At 39.0% G+C, this 22,448-nt stretch overlaps 1 protein-coding gene across 1 annotated transcript in view; it reads left to right on the top strand.

Moving 5' to 3' along the window:
• Positions 1 to 14,981: 14,981 nt before the first annotated feature.
• Positions 14,982 to 22,448, top strand: part of IL1RAPL1 (interleukin 1 receptor accessory protein like 1) — a 786,863-nt gene continuing 779,396 nt past the window's right edge. Inside the window, exon 1 of the mRNA XM_040531287.1 lies at positions 14,982 to 15,904. The gene's annotated coding sequence lies outside the window, so the exon portion shown is untranslated. The remainder of the gene's footprint in view (positions 15,905 to 22,448) is intronic.

Here is a 22,448-nt window from a genome sequence, read left to right as displayed (position 1 = left end):
CCCTTGTCCTGTCATTATCTGATTAAGCAAAAAGTTGCTTTCCATCTTTTTTGTAAGCCCCCTTAAAGCATCAAAAAAGCTGCAGTAAGATCACCCAGCCTTCTCTTCTTCAGGATGAACAGCCACAGCTCTCTCAGCCTTTCTTCATAGGAGAGATGCTCTAGCCTCTGATTATCTTTGTGGCCCTCCTCTGGACCCACTCTAACAGCCCCACATCCTTCTGGTGCGGGGGGCCCCAGGTGTGGATGCAGCGCTCCAAGTGGGGCCTCACAAGGGCAGAGCAGAGGGGGGCAATCACCTTCCTCCACTTACTGGCCACTCCTCTGTTGATGCAGCCCAGGATGCAGTTGCCCTGCATGCCTGCACTGCTGGCTCATGTCAAGCTTTTCATCCACCAGAACTCCCAAGTCCTTCTCTGTAGGGCTGCTCTCAATGAGTTCTTCTCCCAGTCTGTGCTCATGTCTGGGATTGCCCCAACCCAGGTGCAGCACCTTCCACTTGGCCATGTTGAACCTCATTAGGTTCACATGGGCCCACTTTTCTAGCTTGTCAAGGAAGTTGCGAGAGAAAGGGTGATTGTTTGCAATTCAAAGACATTTTAAGCTCTCTCAGCCACTTCTTGACAACAACAAATGAATTACAATTTTAGCTTTGAGATAGTCTTTTTTCTTCAGTATCCATGAAATTGGAAATGTATTGACAGACTATATCCTAGTTAGTAATTTATGCCTGCTATGTCTGGTTATTCTTTTGGTGAAAAGGGAAATTTTGGGAAAGATTTTTAATGAGGTTTCATCTTTCTTCTTGGCTTTTATGGACAAATGTGATATTCCCTCTGAGGAGTAAGATCTTTTTCTCATAATTACCTCTAAGAACACCTGCAAGTATGACTGCTAGGAAACATTGCAGTGACAAGTGTCAAAATTAATAATCTCAAGTAGTAAAATAGTTTTAAAGATTGCTAATTTCTTCACAATATAACAATAGTCATAGATACCATTAGATACCAGTATTTTGTCATATGGAAGTGTAGTCTCCAGTATCATACCTTGTTTATATACACAGATTCCTATCAGACCATCACACTATTAATATTGTATGTTAACCTCAAGCAGTGATCATCTCTGAAGCTAGATACATGTTTTGAGGGAAAACACAAGTTGAGTTTGGAAAAGAAGGAAAAGAAAAAGTGTCTTGATAAATATTCCTTAGCATTAAAAGTTTCTAATTTTAGTCTATTGTCTTAGATGAACATTTAGAATTACTGGTAAAAGTTAAAGTACTCTAAGTTGTGAATTTGAAGGAAATTATTTAAAATCTGTGAGGAATAATCCTATACAAAACCAGAATTATGTCATGTTTAATATCTACTTTTTATGGAAAACTTCCATACAATGTGCTTTAACATGAATATATTTTAAAACACATGTCTTAAGCTGGTTTGTCTTAACCTTCTTGCATTCCCTCTGTAGACAAACTGTTAAGGGAGTTCCCATGAATGGAATCTCGGTCCAGGAGCTGAGGGTGGAATTAATGACATTCCCTGGTTATAATTAATTAAAACAAAAGAAATCAAGGAAAGTGAATCAAGCATTTTGTTCCTGAAAAGACAATGACTTCATTTGCTTCTCATTTGGAAATGCAGTAGGCACTGAAATAAGTGAAAATGCTTCCCTAAATGTTGCTAACAACCACTGACTGAGCACAGTAGATGTTGGAGCACACCTGAACAATAAGACTCCTTAGAAAGAGTTTATAATTTTTGTCATCTTCTCCTTTAAAAACTACATAGATTTATCCCAAGGCTGTGAGCATCATGTCAGATATAATCAGAAGGTAGAGGGAGAGATCTATTTGTGGATTAAAAAAAGTGCTTAAGGTTTATTTTTGGACCTGAAGGGCATTAGTCATGATTCCCTATTTGCTCTTCAGGTGTTTATAGATTTCAGGATATCAGTATTGACTTGCAATTTTGCAAAAGTCATTGAATGTCTGTATAAGGATGCTATTATAAATCATCATAAAAACAACATCAAAAAATGTTTAACTTCTACGCTTGTAGGCATAGTAGAAAGTATTTCTACAAGAGAGTAGTTTTTAGTAACACTTTGGAATCCAACAGAAAAATGTATTGAACATCCTAAATAGATAGGACAAATTATATATATTTAATAATCTCCATGCTTTTACCACTAATTCTTGCCATTGTTTTGTTGTTCGTTTGTTTGTTCTTTTGTCTCTGAGGCATTTCAGATTCATTACATATGAGACAACTGTAGTAAATGAAAAAAATCAGTGGAATCTGTGGTCATTGCCTAAATATATTCACACTAAAAATGGTTTAGGATCATACTCTAACACAGGTTGAACTAAAACTGCACATATAGATGGCAATTGCCTATATAATGCAGGAGTTCTCTTTTGATCAGATTGTGTGTGGAAGCAGGGATTTTCATCCAGATTCCTTTCTAGCAAAACAGTGAAATAAGTCTTTCAAAGGTGAGATACGCTTAAGATGTCTACACTATGACGAACTGCATCCTTTTCAAATGGCTCCCATTTCTCCCCAGTGCCTACAAAGGTAGTCTGGATGAAGAGCTCAGGATGGTCATGATCCTCTGAGTGCCTAAAGTTATATAAGATCTCTTCTGCCCTAATTACTAAATTAGCATCACAAATTGTGGTGGCAGAGAAATTGGTTTAATTTGTTAAAATACATTGCAAAATTGTCCTGGGATTCATTTTTACAAGTCTTTTTATTTTAAAACCAGTTTAAATAACTATTCAATTTGTGGTTTTCTTATGAAGAAACTTAGTATTCTCACCTATTAACAGTGTAAAATTGAGGATTGATTTAAGAATGTTTTATATTTTCCCTTAAGAAACAGAACAGCCTTAGAATTTAGAGAGAGAGAGGCAGAGGAGGGGAGGGGGAGAGAAAGAGAGAGAGAGAATTACACCATAAGCTGTTGTGGAAACACCTGATGTTGTTTCCATCAATAGCACAGATTTTGATTTGTGGAGAAGGTTTTTTTGTTTTGTTTTGTTTTGTTTGTTTGTTTGTTTGTTTTTTTATGGTGGTGGTTTTAATATAAGTATTTCTGTTTTAAAAAAAAAATCATAAAAGTGTGGCCAAACTGAAGTCATAGATAGAGAACAAGCTGGCAGTAACATCTTGTTCATTTATTTCATTTCAGTGGTTTTATTTGTAATGTAATGTCAAACCACACAAAATAAATACGTGAAAGATTTGGCATTGTGGGAAAGAACTGCAGGAAAATGAAAGAAGAGAGAGGAAACAAATGACTTAAAAAATCTTATAATTTATATTTTTTCAAATTATCATTAATGCTAAGTCTTCTCTATTGTATCTCTGTGTATTAGCAAGGTGAGATCCCTAGTACATAATAGGAGACTATGTGTCTGATGTAGTGTAAATATACTGACCAGAGACAGTAAAATTATTGAAGATACACAGAGGAATTCCAAACCACCATGTCCTGAGAAAATGCAATGACAGTAAACTGCTTTTTTTTGTTGTTGTTGTTCCAAACCTTCAAACTAGACGCAGTTATCAAAAAGATTTTTTTCCTTTCTCCTTTTACAATTTTTATTATTTATTTATTTATTTATTGGAAATGGGATATTGCTATTAAATATTTTCAGCCTTGTGGGAATTTTAATTATCCTCATTGTAGCTTGATGTAGAAGATACAAAAACAGCCAATTTGATGGCATTCTGCCTTTTAAAAATGATATTTTAATTTGTCTTTCTGCCTGAAGATATTAATTTCATAATTAAACATGTGAACAGATAGATATTAATAAAAGGAACTCTGGTATTTTCTTTTTTTCTTTCTTTCTTTCTTGCTCTTTCCTTTCCTTACTTTCCCCTCTCTCTCCCTGTCCTCTCTTGTATTTCCGCTGTCTTCAAAACAAGGTTAATAACAAAGTTTAGAATTTCCTAATTATCCTAACAGAAAAAGGGTTAATTTAAAATGAACAGCTTCTTTTGTATTTCACAGCTTTTAGTCAGCACAAGTGTGACCATATTAAGGTGTTACTTGGACAAGAGGCTGCGCTTATGCTACTGTGTCACACTGATCTTAACTGTGAAAGGAGACAGAGGTGGGATTAGGCAGCAATAGTCTCCAACTACAAATTTATCCTTCTCAGTAAAACACTCAATATTGAATTTTATTCCCCAAAAGATGAGAGGGCCAGACAAAGCACTTCCAGACTTCTACAGTATCACACGGTCAGTATGAGCAGCAAACCTGACTTTCCAAGGCTCTAATGTGGCAAAGGAGAAGCATAATAGTACCCAGAAGTCTGATGCTCTAGGCAACTGCCTACCAGCTAACAATTTAGTCTGGATATCCTGGCAATTTTGTATCCACAGCAGTCGCTTTTTTTTTATATGCTAAAATACAGTTTACACACGTGTATGTGTGTATATATATATATATATATATATATATATATAAAGGTAAAAATATGCTAATTAAAACCAATTTAATTTCTTTGATACAAGCATCTCAGTAAATCACACTTTACTGCATCCAAGACCTACAGAATTTCAGGGATACTTGCCATGAGTACCTTTGAAAACAGCTCAGCTGTTCTGCCTACATGTTAATCATATGTATTTTACCCTAATGTAAATCTATCAAGTACTAACTAGCTAAACATTGTGACTCCTATATATCACGTAAATAAATGTATACTTTAAGTTCTACTCTTTACCTCTGAGGCAAATTGGCCACAGAAGTGAACATGTCTTTTACAAAGGGGTATAGGATTTGAAATAGCACATTAGTTGCCTTTATTTTCATGGTACTTTCATGACCAATTCCAGCAAAATCAGTTTCACTGTAGCTGTGCTACTGAGGGAAAAATCTAGAAATCTTTACTACACAATTTGTGGTGTGTATGCATTGTACCTAATAAGACAACCTATTTAATGTCCATGTTATTCCCATGCTGTTATATGTCCAATATTTGCACCTATAATGTGAGAATAAATAAATAAATAAATAAATAAATAAATAAATAAATAAATAAATGATGGGATCATATACACTGTTCTGAGCTCAGTCACCTGGAAGATCCTGATTCTTTGAAAGGAATTACCACCAAAGCCAATGGCTTGATGGCTGGAAGGTGACATTTTCCATAATGTGGCAGCATGTGTTGAAGCAAGAACTTCAGTAGTTCTCAGGGTACTCTCAACTCCAAAGTTGCTTTATGTTTTTTAAAGTTTGGCAACCTGTTATTTTCAAATATAACATTTGCTTTTTTTATTATTATTTTTTTTTCTCCAAAACAGCATTTCCTTTGAGAACAGATATCTAACAGAGAACTCTATTACATTATCAATAAACCTAAATAGCAAATAAGTAAAATGCCTAATATATTTCAACTGTACTGTACTGTATGTTTACTTGAAGAGGGGATACAAATTGTCAGGACATAGCCTCACAGACCTCCCTGGCTTATAATCAGCTTAAATTACACAGTGAAGAATTCTAAAGTCTCAAAAAAGTGCAGTTCCATTGACTGACGTGTCTCAAAAATGAGGCAGAACAGAAAGCAGCTGTTGAGCCCTTCCCCTCAGCAAATATCTGTCACATGGACTGTGCCACCACTGACTGTGAATCCTGTTTGCTCCAGTGTTGTGATACAAAAAGAGAGCGAGAATGCATCAACAGGACAGATTTTACACACTGGAAATGAAAGGACAAGAGCACGAGAGAAAGATCTTTCATTATGTCAATGCCTCTTCATCAAAATTCTGATCACATTGCTTTCGTTTCAGATCCCGACACTCTCCTCTGCCTTTATTCTTCTCCTTCCCTCCCTTGTTCTGATTCATCTATCTTCATTGCCAAAAACAAAACTTCCTCCTTTGCATTGACAGTCAACTCCCTTCTTTTCAGGAAATGCTACACCATCACCGTTGCTCCTGTAAGGAACAGCTTGGTGCCCTCTGTAAGAAGAAAAAACCCTGGTGTTTGAAACCAATGGACATTTTTAAAATAAAGAAAGACAAAACTACATATTCAAATAGAAGCTACATTTCTTCCAGATCCATATAACAAAATTATACAGGAGTGTTCTTGCAAATCTTTGTAATTGCTGACCCTCTGTTTCTCATTTTCTGCAGCTTGCTTTCTGTGCTGTCACAGATCTTCTGTAAAAACCATGATAAAATTGTAGTGGTGTTTTATGCTGCTACTTATTTCAAGAGAATATTTAATGTAAGAAATAAAGACAGAGGAAAGAACATGTTGGATCTGGGAAATCTGAATTTCAGAACATGGATAACAAAAGTTTGACAGAATTATTTATAGATTAATCTCAGGAAAAGCCGGCATCCATATTAAGCTGTGTGAAGCCTCAAATTTGTTTATGCTGTAAAGTTGTCCTGTAGCCACATAGCATTTCAGTAGCATACAATACCCTCCCACCAAGGCTCTCATGTTTCTGTATAGACTTGAAGAAAGATTGAGACAGCATAAGAAACCCCTCCAAAGCCATGTTAAAAACAACTTTCTTTAACCCCTTTGTTGCATACACCACAGAGCCCCCACCACACTGCCATCACTCACAAGGGCATTTTTTTAGTCACTCTGAACCTGAGAGAATATTGGGAAGGTTTCTGTCATAGGAGCAGCATTTTTAATCTTTCTGAAATACTGGCAGTTCTACTAATAAGGTTACAGATTATATAGCAGCCATAAATGTTCTAAAAAAACATGTAAATTGTAACTTGCAGTTTTGAACAGGCAGGTATACCTAATTCAGCTCACAATCTTTATCTGACAGGCAAAACTGAAATTCAGCCTGAATTTTCTGTTGTTGGTTGTTGTTGTTGTTGTTGTTGTTTTTCAGTAGCTCTTGGTCTTTTTTTCCTATTGCCTTCATAGCACGTATTTACATACACCTGTAAAAACGGGTGTTGAAACAATACAGGGATTCTCACCTGGTAGCAGTTTTTTGCTCCTATTTTAGCTGGAATTAAATGTCAATGGAAAACAAAATTCCTGTATATTAAACCCAGGCAAGCTACATTCCTTGGCATTTGTTTCCAGATTCTGTGTTGCATTAACGTGCATTAACACTTTCAATAATGCAAAACTTCACAGTCCATATAATATAAAAGCCAAAATACGTCCACAAGGAGTCAGCACAAAGATCCAACAAGCCTACTGTCTTGCCTCTAACAATGACTAGTAGAGGTGCCTAAGTGAAAGGTATAAGAAACACATGAAATAGACTGTAATCTTTCTCTCATATATTCTTCTACCTTGGCCATACGTAGTAAAGGTTACTTTTTGATTTGGAAGGTGTGGATTACTGTGCTTAATACAAGAGAAGGGAATCTCCACCGTGAATGTATTTGAATCTTTCAGAACTGATTTATAGTTCAGCCATCAAAATATCCTGAGGCAGTAAATGACTTACACAATTCTCTGTTTTGTTATGCATCTGTTTTGAACATGCCACATCATAGTTTCACTGGATGCCTCCTTCATCTTGTATAATGAAAATATCGCTCCTAACATTACTTGTAACTTTACAGATCTTATGTGTATTCCTGTTGTATTGATTTTTCCAAATCAAATGGCTTTTAAACTGTCCTGTGTACTGTTGAAAACTAACATGCTGCTTCTCTTTGTATGAGTTTTCTCCTTAGTTGTTACAAAGAACATCTACTTACTATGTTCTAAACTTTAATATCTGTCATGTTCCACCATAACACTTACCTAATCTACATGTAGTAACTGAGTGTATTTGTTTGTTTGTTTTCCTTCAGAATCTTTCTAATGTCCCTTACAGTCATTGTCACCATAGAAACATAGAATGGCTCAGGTTGGAAAGGATATTAAAGATCATCTAACTCCACCCCCCTGCCATAGGCAGGGTTGCCACCCACTAGATCAGGTTGGCCAAGGCCCCATCCAGCCTGGCCTTGAAAACCTCCAGGGGATGGGGCATCTACAACTTCTCTTGGTAACCTGTTCCAGTGCCTTCACTACCCTTACAGTGAAGAATTTCCTCCTAACCTCTAATCTAAATATATCCTCTTTTAATCTAAGACCCCTTGTCCTATCATTATCTACCTGAGTAGAGTCCTTCTCCATCCTTTATGTAAGACCCCTTTAAGTACTGAAAGACCACAGTGAGGTCTCCCCGGAGCCTTTTCTTCTCCAGAGAAGAGAAGTTGAACATCTTAGATAGGTGGTCCGTAGTGAAATTGTACTAATGCTTTCTTCCTCTTCAGGTATTTTAATCTCGATCTGTGATACTTCTAATGAAGAATTTGCTTTTCCCCTCCCTTTTTCCATTGTGCTTGCTGTCCCCATCTTGCCCTCAAATAAATTATTCCTACACACGTAGGTCACATCTGAAAGTAGAAGCCTAAATTTCCCTATGGCATCCAAATGGCAAAATCAAAGCTACCAAACCGATTAAATGCAGATGAACACTAATAATTTATGTTAACAACTGGGATAAACCTTTTCAGTTACTAAACTGGGTGCATCGCTAAGCATAAGTCAAGTATCTCTGCTTAGGTGTGTGTGCATACATGTGTGCCTGTATAGGAAGAAGACAGAAAATCAGCAACACTGGAAAACAAACATTTCTTAGGTTAATTAATTATAACATGTATAACTTTACTTTAATTGATTCATGAGCTTTGTGAGGTAGGTAGTTCACACAGCTTTAATTTCAGGAATCTCTTACTCTGCTTCAGAACTTTCCAAGGGACTTTTTCAGTCAGAAACTTTAAACCAGTTAAATGTTACTCTGGACCTGCTAAAGTGATTTACATCTACAGAAGCAGTTTCTGGATTTGGTTTTAGTTTTATCAATCAATTTTAGTACTTAATATACTTCAGGATGGAATTAAATGGACTTCATTGTAAATTCATTCACATACTCTGAATGAATACCTTACTACTTAGCTTGATAGACCTACTGCTACTCTAACCTACATGACTTCATATTTAGGTTGCTCTACCTGCTTTGAAGTTTGAGAAGTCATTTTAGTGCTAAGTCAATGCTTCAATAAAAGACCTGTAGCCAAAGAAAGAAAATTTGTATTATGCTACATTAACTACATTATGAGCACCTGAACCTCATTCATGCAAACAATGTCAATAAGAATGACAATGGACAGTTTTTGATAGACATTCAGGATTCTAATGAGTATTTACTAAACTGTGTCTACTATCCTCTGTGTATACCCAGGCGTCTAGGGCACTGGGCCCTGAGGTGACTCGCAGGCCCCCTGCTTGCCACCCAGACTCTTGGACTGACCTTGGGCCTTGCCTTTGCCTGATGTTCGCCAGGCAAAGTAGATATGGCCACTGGCTCAGACCGGCTCTGCTTGCATCCTGTGGGCATGGTGGGACCAGGTCACTGGGGGAAGTCTCTGAAGTCTCTGCTCCATGGCTGCCTGGCCCAGAGCTGCTGTGCCCTGGTGGGAGCTGGGCCACCAAGGGGGCTGCAGAACTGGAAGTCATTAGATTTAAAGATACACATTTATTTTCTCAAGCTTGCACACCTGCCACTTTTAAACAAGGACATGGGAGGGGAAAAAAAAAAAAAAAAAAAAAAAAAAAAAAAACTTTCCTCCTGAGAAAGTCCTTCTGTGATTTAGAGTTTTAGCAGGCCCTGGAGCAGGCAAGGCAGGCTGTGGCCAGGCCAGGCAGCCCCCCCATAGCGACCTGGCTCCTGGGCAGCTGGGAGCCTGCCATGGTACAGCTTAACCCTGTGACAAGTGCAGCATTTAAAATATAATAGAAAGGCTGAACATTACTTTTTTCACAAAACAGCTGGATAACTCAACAGGGTTTTGCTTTCTTTCTTTTTCCTTTATTCCCCCTTCTTTTGTTTTCAGCTAAGGAGTTGAGATCAGATTTGTCTCTTAATGTCTAACATTTTGTATTTTGATGACTGGCATTTTCTCAAAAAAAAAAAGCAAAGAAAACCCTGAATTGCCGGTTGTCACAAGCTGAAAAGCATATTATGCAAGTATCACTTCTTGCTTTTCATTTGCCCTTTCTTTCTTACCCCCTTTTGCTCAGTTCTGACCATTTTTGGGTATTCATTGCTGGCCTTGATAGATAAGTGCTCTAGTACAATGAACTCAAGTCCATTGTTCCTATGCTTTTTATTTTTTTCAATAATGTTTATATTTTAAATCTGTAATTTATGATATTGGAATGGATAACAATAATGCAAATTCTGCTGTAACTCCTACTGAAGGAATAAGAATATTTCTATTGACTTTATAGGAACTGGGTGAGATTTATATTGCTGAATATTCTAAAAGTAAACAGATCCTCACAGAAAAAGAATCTCTCATTGCTACCTTCTGTTAAGTCTGAGGAGAAAACAAACAAACAAACATACAAAAAGCAATTCTGAAGAGAAGCATACAGATCTTTTTATAGTAAATGAATGCACCCCATCTTTTTATTTTTCTTCTTGCAATAGAGTATTTAATTAAATAGATGAGGTACATTATATGTTCTAAATAGTTTATGCATGGATATTATCTTCGTTTGAGATGTTTTAATGAGAGAAAAGAGGAATGGAAAGTAACCATTTATTTTAACTCATTAAAAAATGTACAGTAGATGAGCATTTAATTGTCTTTACATTATCCTTGGATGAATTAGGTTAAAGCAGTAAGTTTCAGGACAACCAAGAGTCATTTTTATATATATAAATACATAATTCTTGGTATATATATGTATATACCAAGATGTATGTGTGTGTATATATATATATATTTAATTCTACCTTCTTTAAGCATTAAGAATCAATGAAATGCATGTTTTGAAGGAACGTCTCTGAATGAAAGTATCCTCTCACTCAAGTAGTAACAAGATACTTTTATGCTTTTATGCAATGTCACTTTTCGTCTATAGGTGTCGTAGTGCTTTGTTCAGGCCAACTACAACTGATGCCTAACAGGCATAGGAAGGGCTTGTCTCAGCTGCATTTGTATATAGCAGTGCCCCAGCAAAGCTGTGTATCAAATAGCCTGAGCTGTCTGACATGCTCTTCACAAAGGTGCTGGATTACTCACACAAAAATGGTATCAACAAGAAAAGCATGGTAAAATTATAGTAGCTGGGAAAACGTAACTCAGCAGTGACTACAGCATGCTTATATTTACAGAAATGTATATGCAGTTTAGGCAGAGAAAAATATAATTTGCAGCTAGGACTATAAACAAAATTTGTTTGTTTGTCTCAGTTATAAGATGAGTAGTATTCCCTGATTAGATATGTACTCTTTAGAATCAGGCTTTTCTGTGAAGGAAATCAGTCTTGAAATTTTCACGACGTGTTAGTCACTTAAAAGTATCTGCTCTATTGTACAGTCTTGCTTGGACTCATTAAAATGTGTAATATATAATATATAATAAAAACACATGGCATAAATGTATTGCATTATATTATATTGTATTATATCTAATATAATATTTTAAATACACAGGAATTTAAGGAGAATCAGAGCAGTTAATAAAATAACATTTTTCAACATTAACCTTGCTCACTCTGTAGAAATCTGGACTACTAAATCATTTAAAAAATGAACAAAAAGGGAAGCTGCCTTTTTTTTTTTATATATATATATATATATAAGATCAATGTAACTGTGTTTTGAACAGAGGAAAAAGAAAAAAAAAAAAAGGATATGCTGTCCTTTTTGCTTTACTGAAACTCTTTAGTAATTAGATTGAGACTGCTGTTTACAAGGTTCAGTGTAGATTTTTACATGACCAGGGTTTGTATTTGGTGTTCTTAGCGGGGCAGTGAAGGTGTCTTTCAGATTTTTTTTTTTCATCTAAAAATCCTATGCTTGTTTTCCATGATGTTAGATTTATATCATGTCATATCACTATTATGTATACATACTAAGCAAGAGAATGTGCAAATGTTGATGTTTTATTTTACTTTCTCCTATTGCATTTGTTAAAAAGTGGGAAATGAATATGAAGATGGAAATATTTTTTAATCCCTGAAATCCACAGATAATTTGTGAGAAATCAAGCTTCACCAGTCTTCAGACTCTCTGGACAGACTTTCTAGCAAGGTGAGCATGAGGTCAGAAAGTTCTGAAGGACACCATGCAGCTAAGAAGTGGTATTAGCTCTTGAGTACTGCCCATTCAAGTAGATTGAGTTTACTAACCTTAAACATTCTGCATGATATTAGCACCCTTCAGAGCCATATACTCTGTCAGACCTTTCATTTTAAACATATTACTTTCAGAAAAGGAAGTTTACTTTGACTAAAATGTTTAGCTTTCCATAATAAACATTAAGTGTGATAATCTTTTCAATCACTTGCTAAAATTTAGATGAAGACATGGTGCATGACTCCTTAGTTCAAAAGACATGATTCTCAAGATCATACTCATAATGCAGGTATGCTACTCATTAACTCATTCAGTATGCATTGAATAACATGGAATTAAAGTAATGTTTAGAAAACTGGTAAGATTTTGCTTCATTCTTAGGTGTAAAATGATGAGGTTGTAATGAGGATGGAGGAGATTCCCTGCTTAATATACATCCCATACTTATTAATGGGCAGACAAATCCAAATAAAGATACCTGTTCCACCACCGCAACCCCTCCCAAAAAAAAAAAAAAAAAAAAAAAAAAAAAAAAAAAAGCCTAAAATCTCTTTCATATGCATCCATACAACTGGATTGCTACTCATAGCAATTCAGTGACTGAGACATAAACTGAATCCAGTTCCCCCCACCATGGCAGGGGGGTGGAACTGGATGGTTTTAAGGTCCTTTCCAATCCAAACCATTATTCTGTGATTCTATGATTCCCTAGCCTAAGGATGAATTTAACCTGAGAATGCAAGTAGTGTATTCTGCACATGCAAATGGTGTATAGGTTTTCTGCGTTATTAGTCTGGTTTCAGTGATTTTAGCAATTACATTGTATTTTGTTCACATCTTTTGGCTTCCACTATTTTCATCTTCCCTTTGTCCGTCTGGTCCCTTAACCAGCCTCTCTGGGAACTTATATAGCTCCCACAACCACTGTATATGAACACCTCACAAACAGTAATACCTTTTTATCTTCACTGCACCCTTGTGAATAAGAACAGTGTTAACTCACATTATAAAAAGAAGGAACAAAAGCACAGAGATTAAATAAATGACTTGCCTGTCAATGGAAAAGAAATCTGCAAAAAATCAGGAACTAAACCAAAATGTTCTGAGTGCCTGGCCAATATTTCAACCCCAAGCCTGTCCTTCCTACTCTCTGCCAGTCAGCCTAGAGCATTCATTGGTCTGTTGGGTGCAAATAAGACGCATGTAATGGAGGTGCTTTTGCTGGGAGTCTGGGATCACTCACCTGTGGTGACAAAGCAGCTCTCCCAAAGGAAAAAATTGAATATCAAAGTTGGCAGCATGTCTCCCTTTCCCCCTCTCTTCCTCTCTTAACCAGTTAGGATGCCTAAGCTTCTAAATCAGGCACACAAATCAGCTTTTTCAAGTATATAGTATGAGTCATTTAGCTGGTTTAAAATGCCCTGTACTGATCCACAAAGAGAATCCCATAAAGTTTTTCGTGTCTCTTTTACCTACCCACGCATGTGGATCACTCATCACAGTAGTATCTAAATGCTTGGTTTAACCAGTCACATTAATTTCTGTTTTAAGATTGAATTTTGACTACCTTTTTTTGCATTTTTTTTTTAATCCAAAATGAAGAATGCCATTCTGTTGTAACAAGGAGATGTGAGGTGGGGGTGTACTTGATCTCCACTTGTTCTACAAGAGCTCCTACCTCTCTGGCAACCCTCTGACTCTGCTCAGCAATTTATCTGCCTATCAATAATCCTGCATCCTCTATCATGAGACTTAATAAATTTACACTTTCCCAAATGATGCTTTTCTTCTCTTTCTCCCTCCTCTTGTAAAATGTTGGGGGTTTAAAAAAAAGTAGTCTTTTCGGTTCTTCTCTATGCCTACAGGTTTGACATTGTGATAGCCAAATGATACCTCGTACTTTGTCACTGCTTTGGAGAATACCACTTATGCATATATATATATATATATATATGTACATATAAAAGTACGTGTTTAGCTCATATTTCTCAGATATTTATCTCCCCTCCACCCTTCCAGCCTGCATACTATGTTGTAAGAGGATGAAATGCCCCAGACCCAACCATCTCTCTGTACATAGGCAACACTCTGCATCTCTTCCTGTGAGTGTGCATTTGCAAGGTTAGTGCTATGGAAGAGGGGATGCATAATTCCCTGCACATTTGTGCATGAATTTGGCCAAATTTATTGGGGGAGTACTGGTATTTTACAGAGTTACACTTTATAGAACATTTGTTTAGTATTATAAACATCTGCAAATGACTATTTATTTCGTAAAGTAATTAACATTCCTAATTAGATGCACCTTGCAGCTGCTGTTAATCTTAATTGGCAACAACGCAGTTACATTTTGATGCATATCTTCAGAAGAGTTACAGCGGGGAAGAAGGGGAAAAGAAAAAAAAATAATAATCTGAAGAGAAGGAAATAAAACTGTTCCCACACAGTTCAGAGAGTTCGCACAAAGAAGATCCCATGGCAACAGCGAGGCCCACAGTTTGCTTTATAAAAATCCAAGAATAGATAATGTATCATCTCTTCTGAAACAACACGGCTTCGGGAGCGGGAGGGGTGGGGGGCAGAGGCGAAGCCGTGCCCCGCTGCCCGGGCACTCGCCTAGTCCCTGGGAAAGCGCAGCGCGCCCCGGCGCTGCGGGGGTGCGGCGGGCGGCGCCGGGAGAGATCCCCGCTGCCGGGGAGTTTCTGGTGGATCCCCGCGAAGCGCCCTCCCCCACCTCTCCTCCCCGCTTTCAATAAAATAAATAAATAAATAAATAAATAAATAAATAAATTAAAAAAAAAAAAAAATCAGCCTCCCAAAGTCATGCTTGCAAAGCCGGCGGCGGCGAGTACCGAAGCATCCATGGGGTGGCAGTAACAGTATCTTCTTTATGACTCGCAGCAAAGCGGAGAATGCATTCAATCAAATGAGCCGGTCTTGTAGAAACACTGGAATCATTTATGCATTGCAGTTTCTCTCGCCTCTATCCTTCTCTTCCTTTGCTCCTTAGGATATTTTGGGTGGATTGTGGTTTTCAATCAAGACCTCCTGTTCTTTGCTGATCAGTTGTCATTTCCACTGGGGATTCGCATCATTCGGGGCAAGCGGACAACCGATTTTTTTTTCTCCTTTCTTCCTTTCCCTTTGGAGATTTTCCTTTTTTTTTTTTTTTTTTTTTTTTTTTTTTTTTTTTTTTTTCCCTCCAACATCACCCCCGCCCCCCTTTCAGCGCGGCGGCGAGGGTGCTAGGACCCGGGAAGCATCCTCCCCCGGCATCCCCCCTCGGCACGGCACCAGGAAACCCCTCCGGACCGCCGCTCTCCGGATACTTGTGCCCGGCAGCCCGGATCCGGCCCTCGGCGGCGGCGGCGCTGGACGTGGAGCAGCCCGTGGGGGGGCCCCAGGCCGGCCGCCCCCCTGCCCCTTCTCCCCCCCGCCGCCGCACCTGGATGGTACCTCCCGCCGGCGGTGCGGGCACTTTCTGAACTAGGAAGGAAGGGGCGACTTGGGGGGGCGGGGGGGGGGCGCCGCCGAAGTCCGTATGGAATTACCTGCGGCCGCGGCGGATGGATGGGCGTCGCGTCCCCGACACTCGCGCCCAGCGCAGCAGCAGCCCCGGGAGTGAACGCGGGGCTCCTCCGGCCGAGTGCGCAGTGTGGCGGTGGTGGTGGTGGTAGTGAGCGGCGCTCGCCTCGCTGGACGGATCGCACCGGAGGGATATTTCGGAAGACTCCCGCGGGTAAGGTCATTTTATCCGGGCGGGAGCTCCGGCGTGGCTAAACTTGGTGGCGGGTGATTGAGGTGGGTACTTGGGTGCTTGCTGCATTGCCCCGGTGCGAGGGGATCCGGCTGCTGCTAGCACTTGAGTGAAATAACTGCAGTAGGTATTCCGGCGGGTGCTTCTTGCGAGAAATCAGAAATCAGAAAAAAAAAAAAAACACGTTCTTTTCACCCTCTGGATTTGGGAGAGTACCGTGACAGCGTGCCGGGCAATGAGGCTTTAATTTCTCCTCTTTCTCTTTTTCTTTGACACCCTCCCCTCCACCCCCCCCCCTCCCCCCCCTTAATTATTTTGGTTGAGAAGGGCATGCGATAGTAAAGAAGCTTTCCGTGATGGAATCTGTTAAATATTAGACCGGATCCCATCTGCCGACTAAAACAAATGTTTCCAACTCTGTGCAGCATTCTGCTGCATTTCAGAGCTGCAATGGAGGTAGACAAATCCCGTTTTTCAAGTTGTTAAACTTTAAGGTGGCAGTCCTTATTAATCTTGACACGGTGTCCTGGTACTAAAGGGGTTAAATGCCTCTGGTGATTTGGGATTACAACTGTTCCTGCAAATCCTGCGAGGAAATTATAAACTGAGAGACGGTAAGGAAAAAAAAATCCCTTTCTGACAGAAGAAAAATATCATAAATGTTGCTAGCCTAGAAATCTCTCATCCACCTGCTCCTATAAATATTTTTTTACACCCAATAACTTACCTGCTGGAACCTCAGACCACGTGCATGGGAGTTGAAGATTTGCAAACAGAGATCCTATCTTCGGTATTTCATACATATATTCATTTGGCTGAGGGCTGTGTGTGAATTAATTCCTCTGTTAGTTGTGGTGTGAAGCGAGAAAGGGAAAGGAGAGAAAAAACCGTCTTGTTAAGAACATAGGGGAAGCACTTCAGCCTTTAGAGATTTAAAGGGATCCAAGCAATGCACCTTGCTAATCTTTCTCTGCAAAATCAATTCTGATAGAGGGAATGTGGGAAGGTTGAGGGAATCGATAGTGATGACGTTGTACAGTGCAAGGCACCGCAATGCTAAAGTTCTGTAGTGTATGCGAAAATATATACCCTTCTGTGCTGCTGGTGGCTTCATGCATAATGGATGGCAGAAGATATGCAGATCTTTCTGTAGGAAGATTGATGTATTTGCGAAAAAAAAAAAAAAAAAAGACGGCGATTATGTAACTTGATTACATCAGTGGCATCAGTCGCCGATCGTGTAACGAGGTGCTCACACGGCGCATCGATCACCTGGCTCAACTTTGTCACGCTGGCAGCGGGGACCCGGGCAGAGGAGGGGAGATCCCCGCTCGGCGCCGGCAGGGGCTCGCCTCTTGCCAGCCGCCTCCAGCACCGGCGTGATGCTGCCGGCTTGCCCGGGACGGGGAGCTCGGGGGGAGCCGCCCGCTCCCTATGAGGGGGCTCCCGAAAAGCCCCCGCAAGGGCAGAGCCGGCAAGGTCACCGGCACCCCGGGCCTGCGGTGCGAGGCGGAAGCAGAATGGGGCAGGAAGGCGACCGAAATTTAGGCAGATCCCCCTCCCTCCCTCGTCTGCGTCCGAGGGGAGCGCCGCTGACCCCTCGTCCCGTCCGCGAGGCCGAGACGGGGACGGGTTTTTTCTCCCCACCCCACTCAACCAAAACAACAAAAAAACCCAAGTCTTGCCAGATACAGCGGCTTAATCGACCTGTTACGTTCGCAGAAGGACCTAAAGGGAGGACCTGGCGTTAAAGCTGAGGGAACGGTAGCCTGTTAAGACGTTGCGAGCATCTAAGAAGCAAGTAGGTGAAGACAAAGGTGTGCCAGGAGTTCCGTAGGTTCAACTTGGGTGGACCTTCTTCCTGAATTGTCTGCAAAGAGAGCAGGATCCGGGTAGCCTTTATTCTAATACCCACTTTAGAGTCATAAATCACTATTTTCATCTGTTCTGGGAAACAAACAAAACAAACAAACAAACAAAAAACAAACAAACAAACAAAAACCATAAGACTCCTTGAAGGCAGATAAGCTTGCAAAAGCACTGCTGAAGCCCCATGGATGCATTTTCTGAAGGCCCATGGATGCATTTTCTGAAAAGTGTAAGCCTGCTGAAATATTAACAGCTGAAATGAGTGATCTTATCATCTCTGGCCTATGTCCTACCCCACTTCACTCTGGATTCATTCTAACAGAATTTCACTAAACACCTTTACACTTTCAAAGAGGCTAGGGCAGAGTGGCTTTTACATCTCTTGATAAACATGATCTCTTCATACCTACTCTTTATCACATTTAATGCACTATCTCAGTATTTTCAACATGGCACCGTCCTGAAAAATATTTTTTTTCCTCTGCTTCCCTGAAAACATCAGTATTTTAAAGTTGCTTTAGCATTAGTTCATGATTATTTTCATATTTCTTGAGGATAAGTCTGGGCAAACACTAATAAATCCAGCTAATGTAGTTTGGAGTTTGACATTCATGGAGTATAGTGAGTAAATTGGAAAAAAATGGCTATGAAGTTAACGCTGTTTCCATCCTTCAGGGGTCAGAATAACACTATGGCAACTCCTATGCATTGCTACAGCTCTTGTAATTTTCAGAAATGTCCATGGCACACTCTGCTCTGTCACACATGATTACAGGCACATTCTTTCCCTTTAATTCCTGACACACACTTCTTGTGACACACAAGCTGCATACCTGTGCTACCTATCTTAAGGAGAGCAATACTGTCCAGAGAAAGTATTATAAAACCCATTCTGCAAAAGAGTAGGCATTAACAGTGTGGGAATATATCATTGGATACATGTAAACTGGCATGCTGGCTGCAAGGATTTGCAAATTTAGGTTAGTACAGAATGATAAACAACCAAGCTTTATTTATAGTTTAATTTCATTGCTGTAGTTAGCAACAACCACTCAGTAAAAATAGGTTTCAGCTCCAATGCAATATCCATTCCTTTTGCAGCCAATATTGCTTCTTTAAGAGGAAACTTTCCTTGCTGAAATAAAACTGTAAATCACTCGGACAGATGAAGAGAAATATTTACATAAAACTTTCCCGGACTCCAAATCTCAGACCACTGAAGCAACGAGGGTTTGGTCACCTACTCCTTGGTAGCTCTGGGAAGTCAGCTTTCAGCAGCACATGGAGAATAATCTCAGTGCCTCCCTCTGAAAGAGCAGGCTTCTGACTGCTGCTGTCACCGAAGACAGTAGACTTGTTTTACTGCTGACAGGAAAAATTGAAGCACACAGCAGATCTTAATGAAGCATTTTTTTTCCTATTCAGTGATATTCTTGTAATGTATTCAGAATACTTTCTGTGGCCATTATGTCAAATCCATGTTTTGGAAAACAAAACAAAAAATGGGTAACTGACTGAGGTTCTCATTCTGTATTTTTTGCACTTACAGAGAAGTGTTAGGATATACTTTTATGTTTCATAACAGCTATGATCTTTAGCAGCTGGGAATCTTCTTGTTTTTATAGTGCATGCTGCATGATAATATATGGCAATTGAAACATCCCAGCTCTGATTAATATGATTAAAAACTAGCAACTTATCTAGCGGTGCTCAAATTGTAAAGTTTAATTATAGCGTCACCATTTGTACAGCTATAGATAAGGTTGTATCAGCATTTCTATTATAAACCTCTATCTTGTTGCCATCCGTTGTGTCAAGGCTCCATGAAATAAGAAGAATGTACAGTAGAGACCATAATGGCTGTTTTGGATTATGGCTATGGCCTGTCAGGTCAGTAATCCGCATGTTTCTTTAAGTCCTTACATGCACATATACAGCAGCACCAAAGCAGCCATTATGTTCTATCAGTTCAAGTGTATGCTTGTTTTATTTTAAATTGTAATTAAATATGATATGATGGACCACAGTGACTCAGCAAGGATCATTTAACCTATTATTTTTCATATACTGTTATTTTGTTTTTATATTCTTAAAAGAAAAACAGCTCAAATGCAACAATGAATTTTACTTGTGATAGCTTAAAATTAATTCACATTTGGAAGAAAGCTCTTTTGAGGGGAAGGAGGGGAAAAGAATGAAGATGAAAGGTTGTGATTTATTAATTATAATATTCATACTTTGCCTGTTCCCCTAAGGGATTTGCGTATGGAACTCTGTCCTATTGCAAAAGGGGAAAATTCTGTGTTATTTGTAAGAGCTGTATAAGACCAAGAAGATCTGGCTACCTGTTTTAACGGTGGGTACTCTTGTTTTTCTGGGTCTCAGAGTACCTGTGCATTATAGGTAGTTCTGGGCCATTTAATGGTGTTATATAGCATGCTATTTATGCCTCAATAACTAGGTCTGAACAAATGAATCAAGGACATCAGTTTTACTGTCTCCTGTGCTTAGAAATTTCATGTTTATAAGAACAGTACACAGGCATGTAATAGTCCTTCCACGGTCATAGCATCAACTTAAGTAATTCCCCATGTAGATTATGATTAGGGATGTAAAGGGAGAAAAGGAGAAAATGAAAAATTCAGATTTCTGCCAATGTGATAGATTTTATTTTTAGTTTTGGGTGTAGTTTAGGAAGTGCTCAGCTTAGCTTCTAAAAAGAAACACAGAAACCTAATTCATGCAACAAGAAGACCTATACAGTCTATACAGCTAGCAGGCAAACAAGGGGTAGTAATACTTGATAACTGGATGGCCAGAGGCATCAGGAAGTTTTTCTGTTCCCTGGTCCATTGTGCTCTAGGACCTTCATTTAGCCTCAATGAATGGTACATTATAAAAGAGGAAGAAGATGAAGACTAGCAAAACGGGTTAAAACAAGGGTTGAGAAAGTGTTTAAGTATATAGTCATTGGTGATGTAGTTCCCATTTTTCAAGAGATTGGGTATATTTATATATTACTTTTCTGTGTTCTTCACTAGTAAGACTGAGACATTCCAAGTTATTCCAGTTCCTAACTCTACTGCTCTATTTTTTTCTCAACATGCTTACTGTCTTCAGAGCAAGGACCATCATCTTTACATCTACAAGCCCGTTTTTAGTTGCACAGCAAGACCCTGATCTCTCACTTGAGGTATACTGAGGTTCTTCTCCATAAAATAATAAGTGGGTAGGAACATGAGAGAAAGAATGTTTCCCATTGGGTATTTTAGAAAAGGCAGGCATTTTACATGAAACCCATTTTCCTCTGACAAAGCATAAATCATTGGAATCTCCCTCCAAAAAAAAAAAAAAAAAAACCAACAAAAATCACAATGCTTTTGTAAGGATTCCTCTTACAATGATAGTGCAACTGCTGTGTAAAACCTCAATATCTCTCTTTCACCTATTAAGTTCCTCTTGATAATGTGTGCTTGAACAGTCAGTAGCAATTTCAGCAAACTGAGCCCCAGCCAAAAGTTTAGACTGTTTCAAGGAAAATGAAGTCATAGTAACGTACATCATTATAACACACATGGAAAAGCTTCTCCAGGTGATGCTAGGAGTGAGTTTAAATGCTAGCGACCTGTTTGGATTCCCAGACCAATTGCCTCAGACCCTGAATTACTGTGCCTGAATGGTGTAAGGGGCCCACATTTACATTTGTCCATGCCTACATGTATTTGGTAGTGCTCTTCTGCTGGATTTGACTCTGAGCTCAGTGGATCGTATGCCTCAAGGATAATTTCTACACCAAGATCTCTCAGTGTGATGAAAACCTTGGGATGGAGCCACTATGTCAGAAGAGGGATGTGTTTGGCCCGGATGCTTTCGTGTGGCACTGATCCCTGGCAACAGTTTTAGCCCTGTGTCTGTCAGATTACAGTTCGGTGCACAGAATTTCAGGATGGGAGCAGAGCACAGCTGTCACTGTATAGCACCTTGGATTCCTGTATCCTCAACTTCTCTTCAATGCTTTATGGCTGTCTTCTCCCAAGTTTAAACTCCACCCCCCAACCCCCTTCCCCCCCCCCGCCCCCCCCCAAAGTTTCACCTTTGCTCGTCTTAAAATGACATAACTGGAAATACATGACATTTCCTTTTCTGCAAGTTGTGTGTGTAAGGGAGATGTCTGTGTATCAATCTGTCAATAAGATCTGCATATTTACTACACATAGAGTTTATTTTACTCAACATCTCATCTCCTCTAACAAAGCAGAGAAGGTTTGGCTGTCAACTTTCTATTAGATGTTATTTGTGGGGTTCCATGGCTGAAGTCAGTGTGCTAACACCAATATTAAATCAGGTTCACTGAGTGGCAGTCTCTCCCTTTCTCTGCATATATATCATACTTGGCATTTGTGCATGTATTTATGTACATTGCATATGCCTGCCTCTACATATATATGCTTTTACTCACATACATATGCAGCAATCAAGAGAAAATATTCCAGTTATTTCTAATGCTAAATGTAGAAAACATAACATGATTCAAACATAATATGAGATGGTAGATGTTTTCAAAGTGTTTTTTTTGTTTGTTTGTTTTTTTTAATATTAATATATTTTGTAATGATCTGTAAATAAATACAGCTTACTTGAAGATAATACAGATTTA

This window comes from Cygnus olor, chromosome 1 (assembly GCF_009769625.2).
Source record: "Cygnus olor isolate bCygOlo1 chromosome 1, bCygOlo1.pri.v2, whole genome shotgun sequence".
Taxonomy (NCBI): Eukaryota; Metazoa; Chordata; class Aves; order Anseriformes; family Anatidae; genus Cygnus; species Cygnus olor.
Note: the sequence above shows the minus strand (reverse complement) of the source record. Positions and strands in the feature narration are given on the sequence as shown.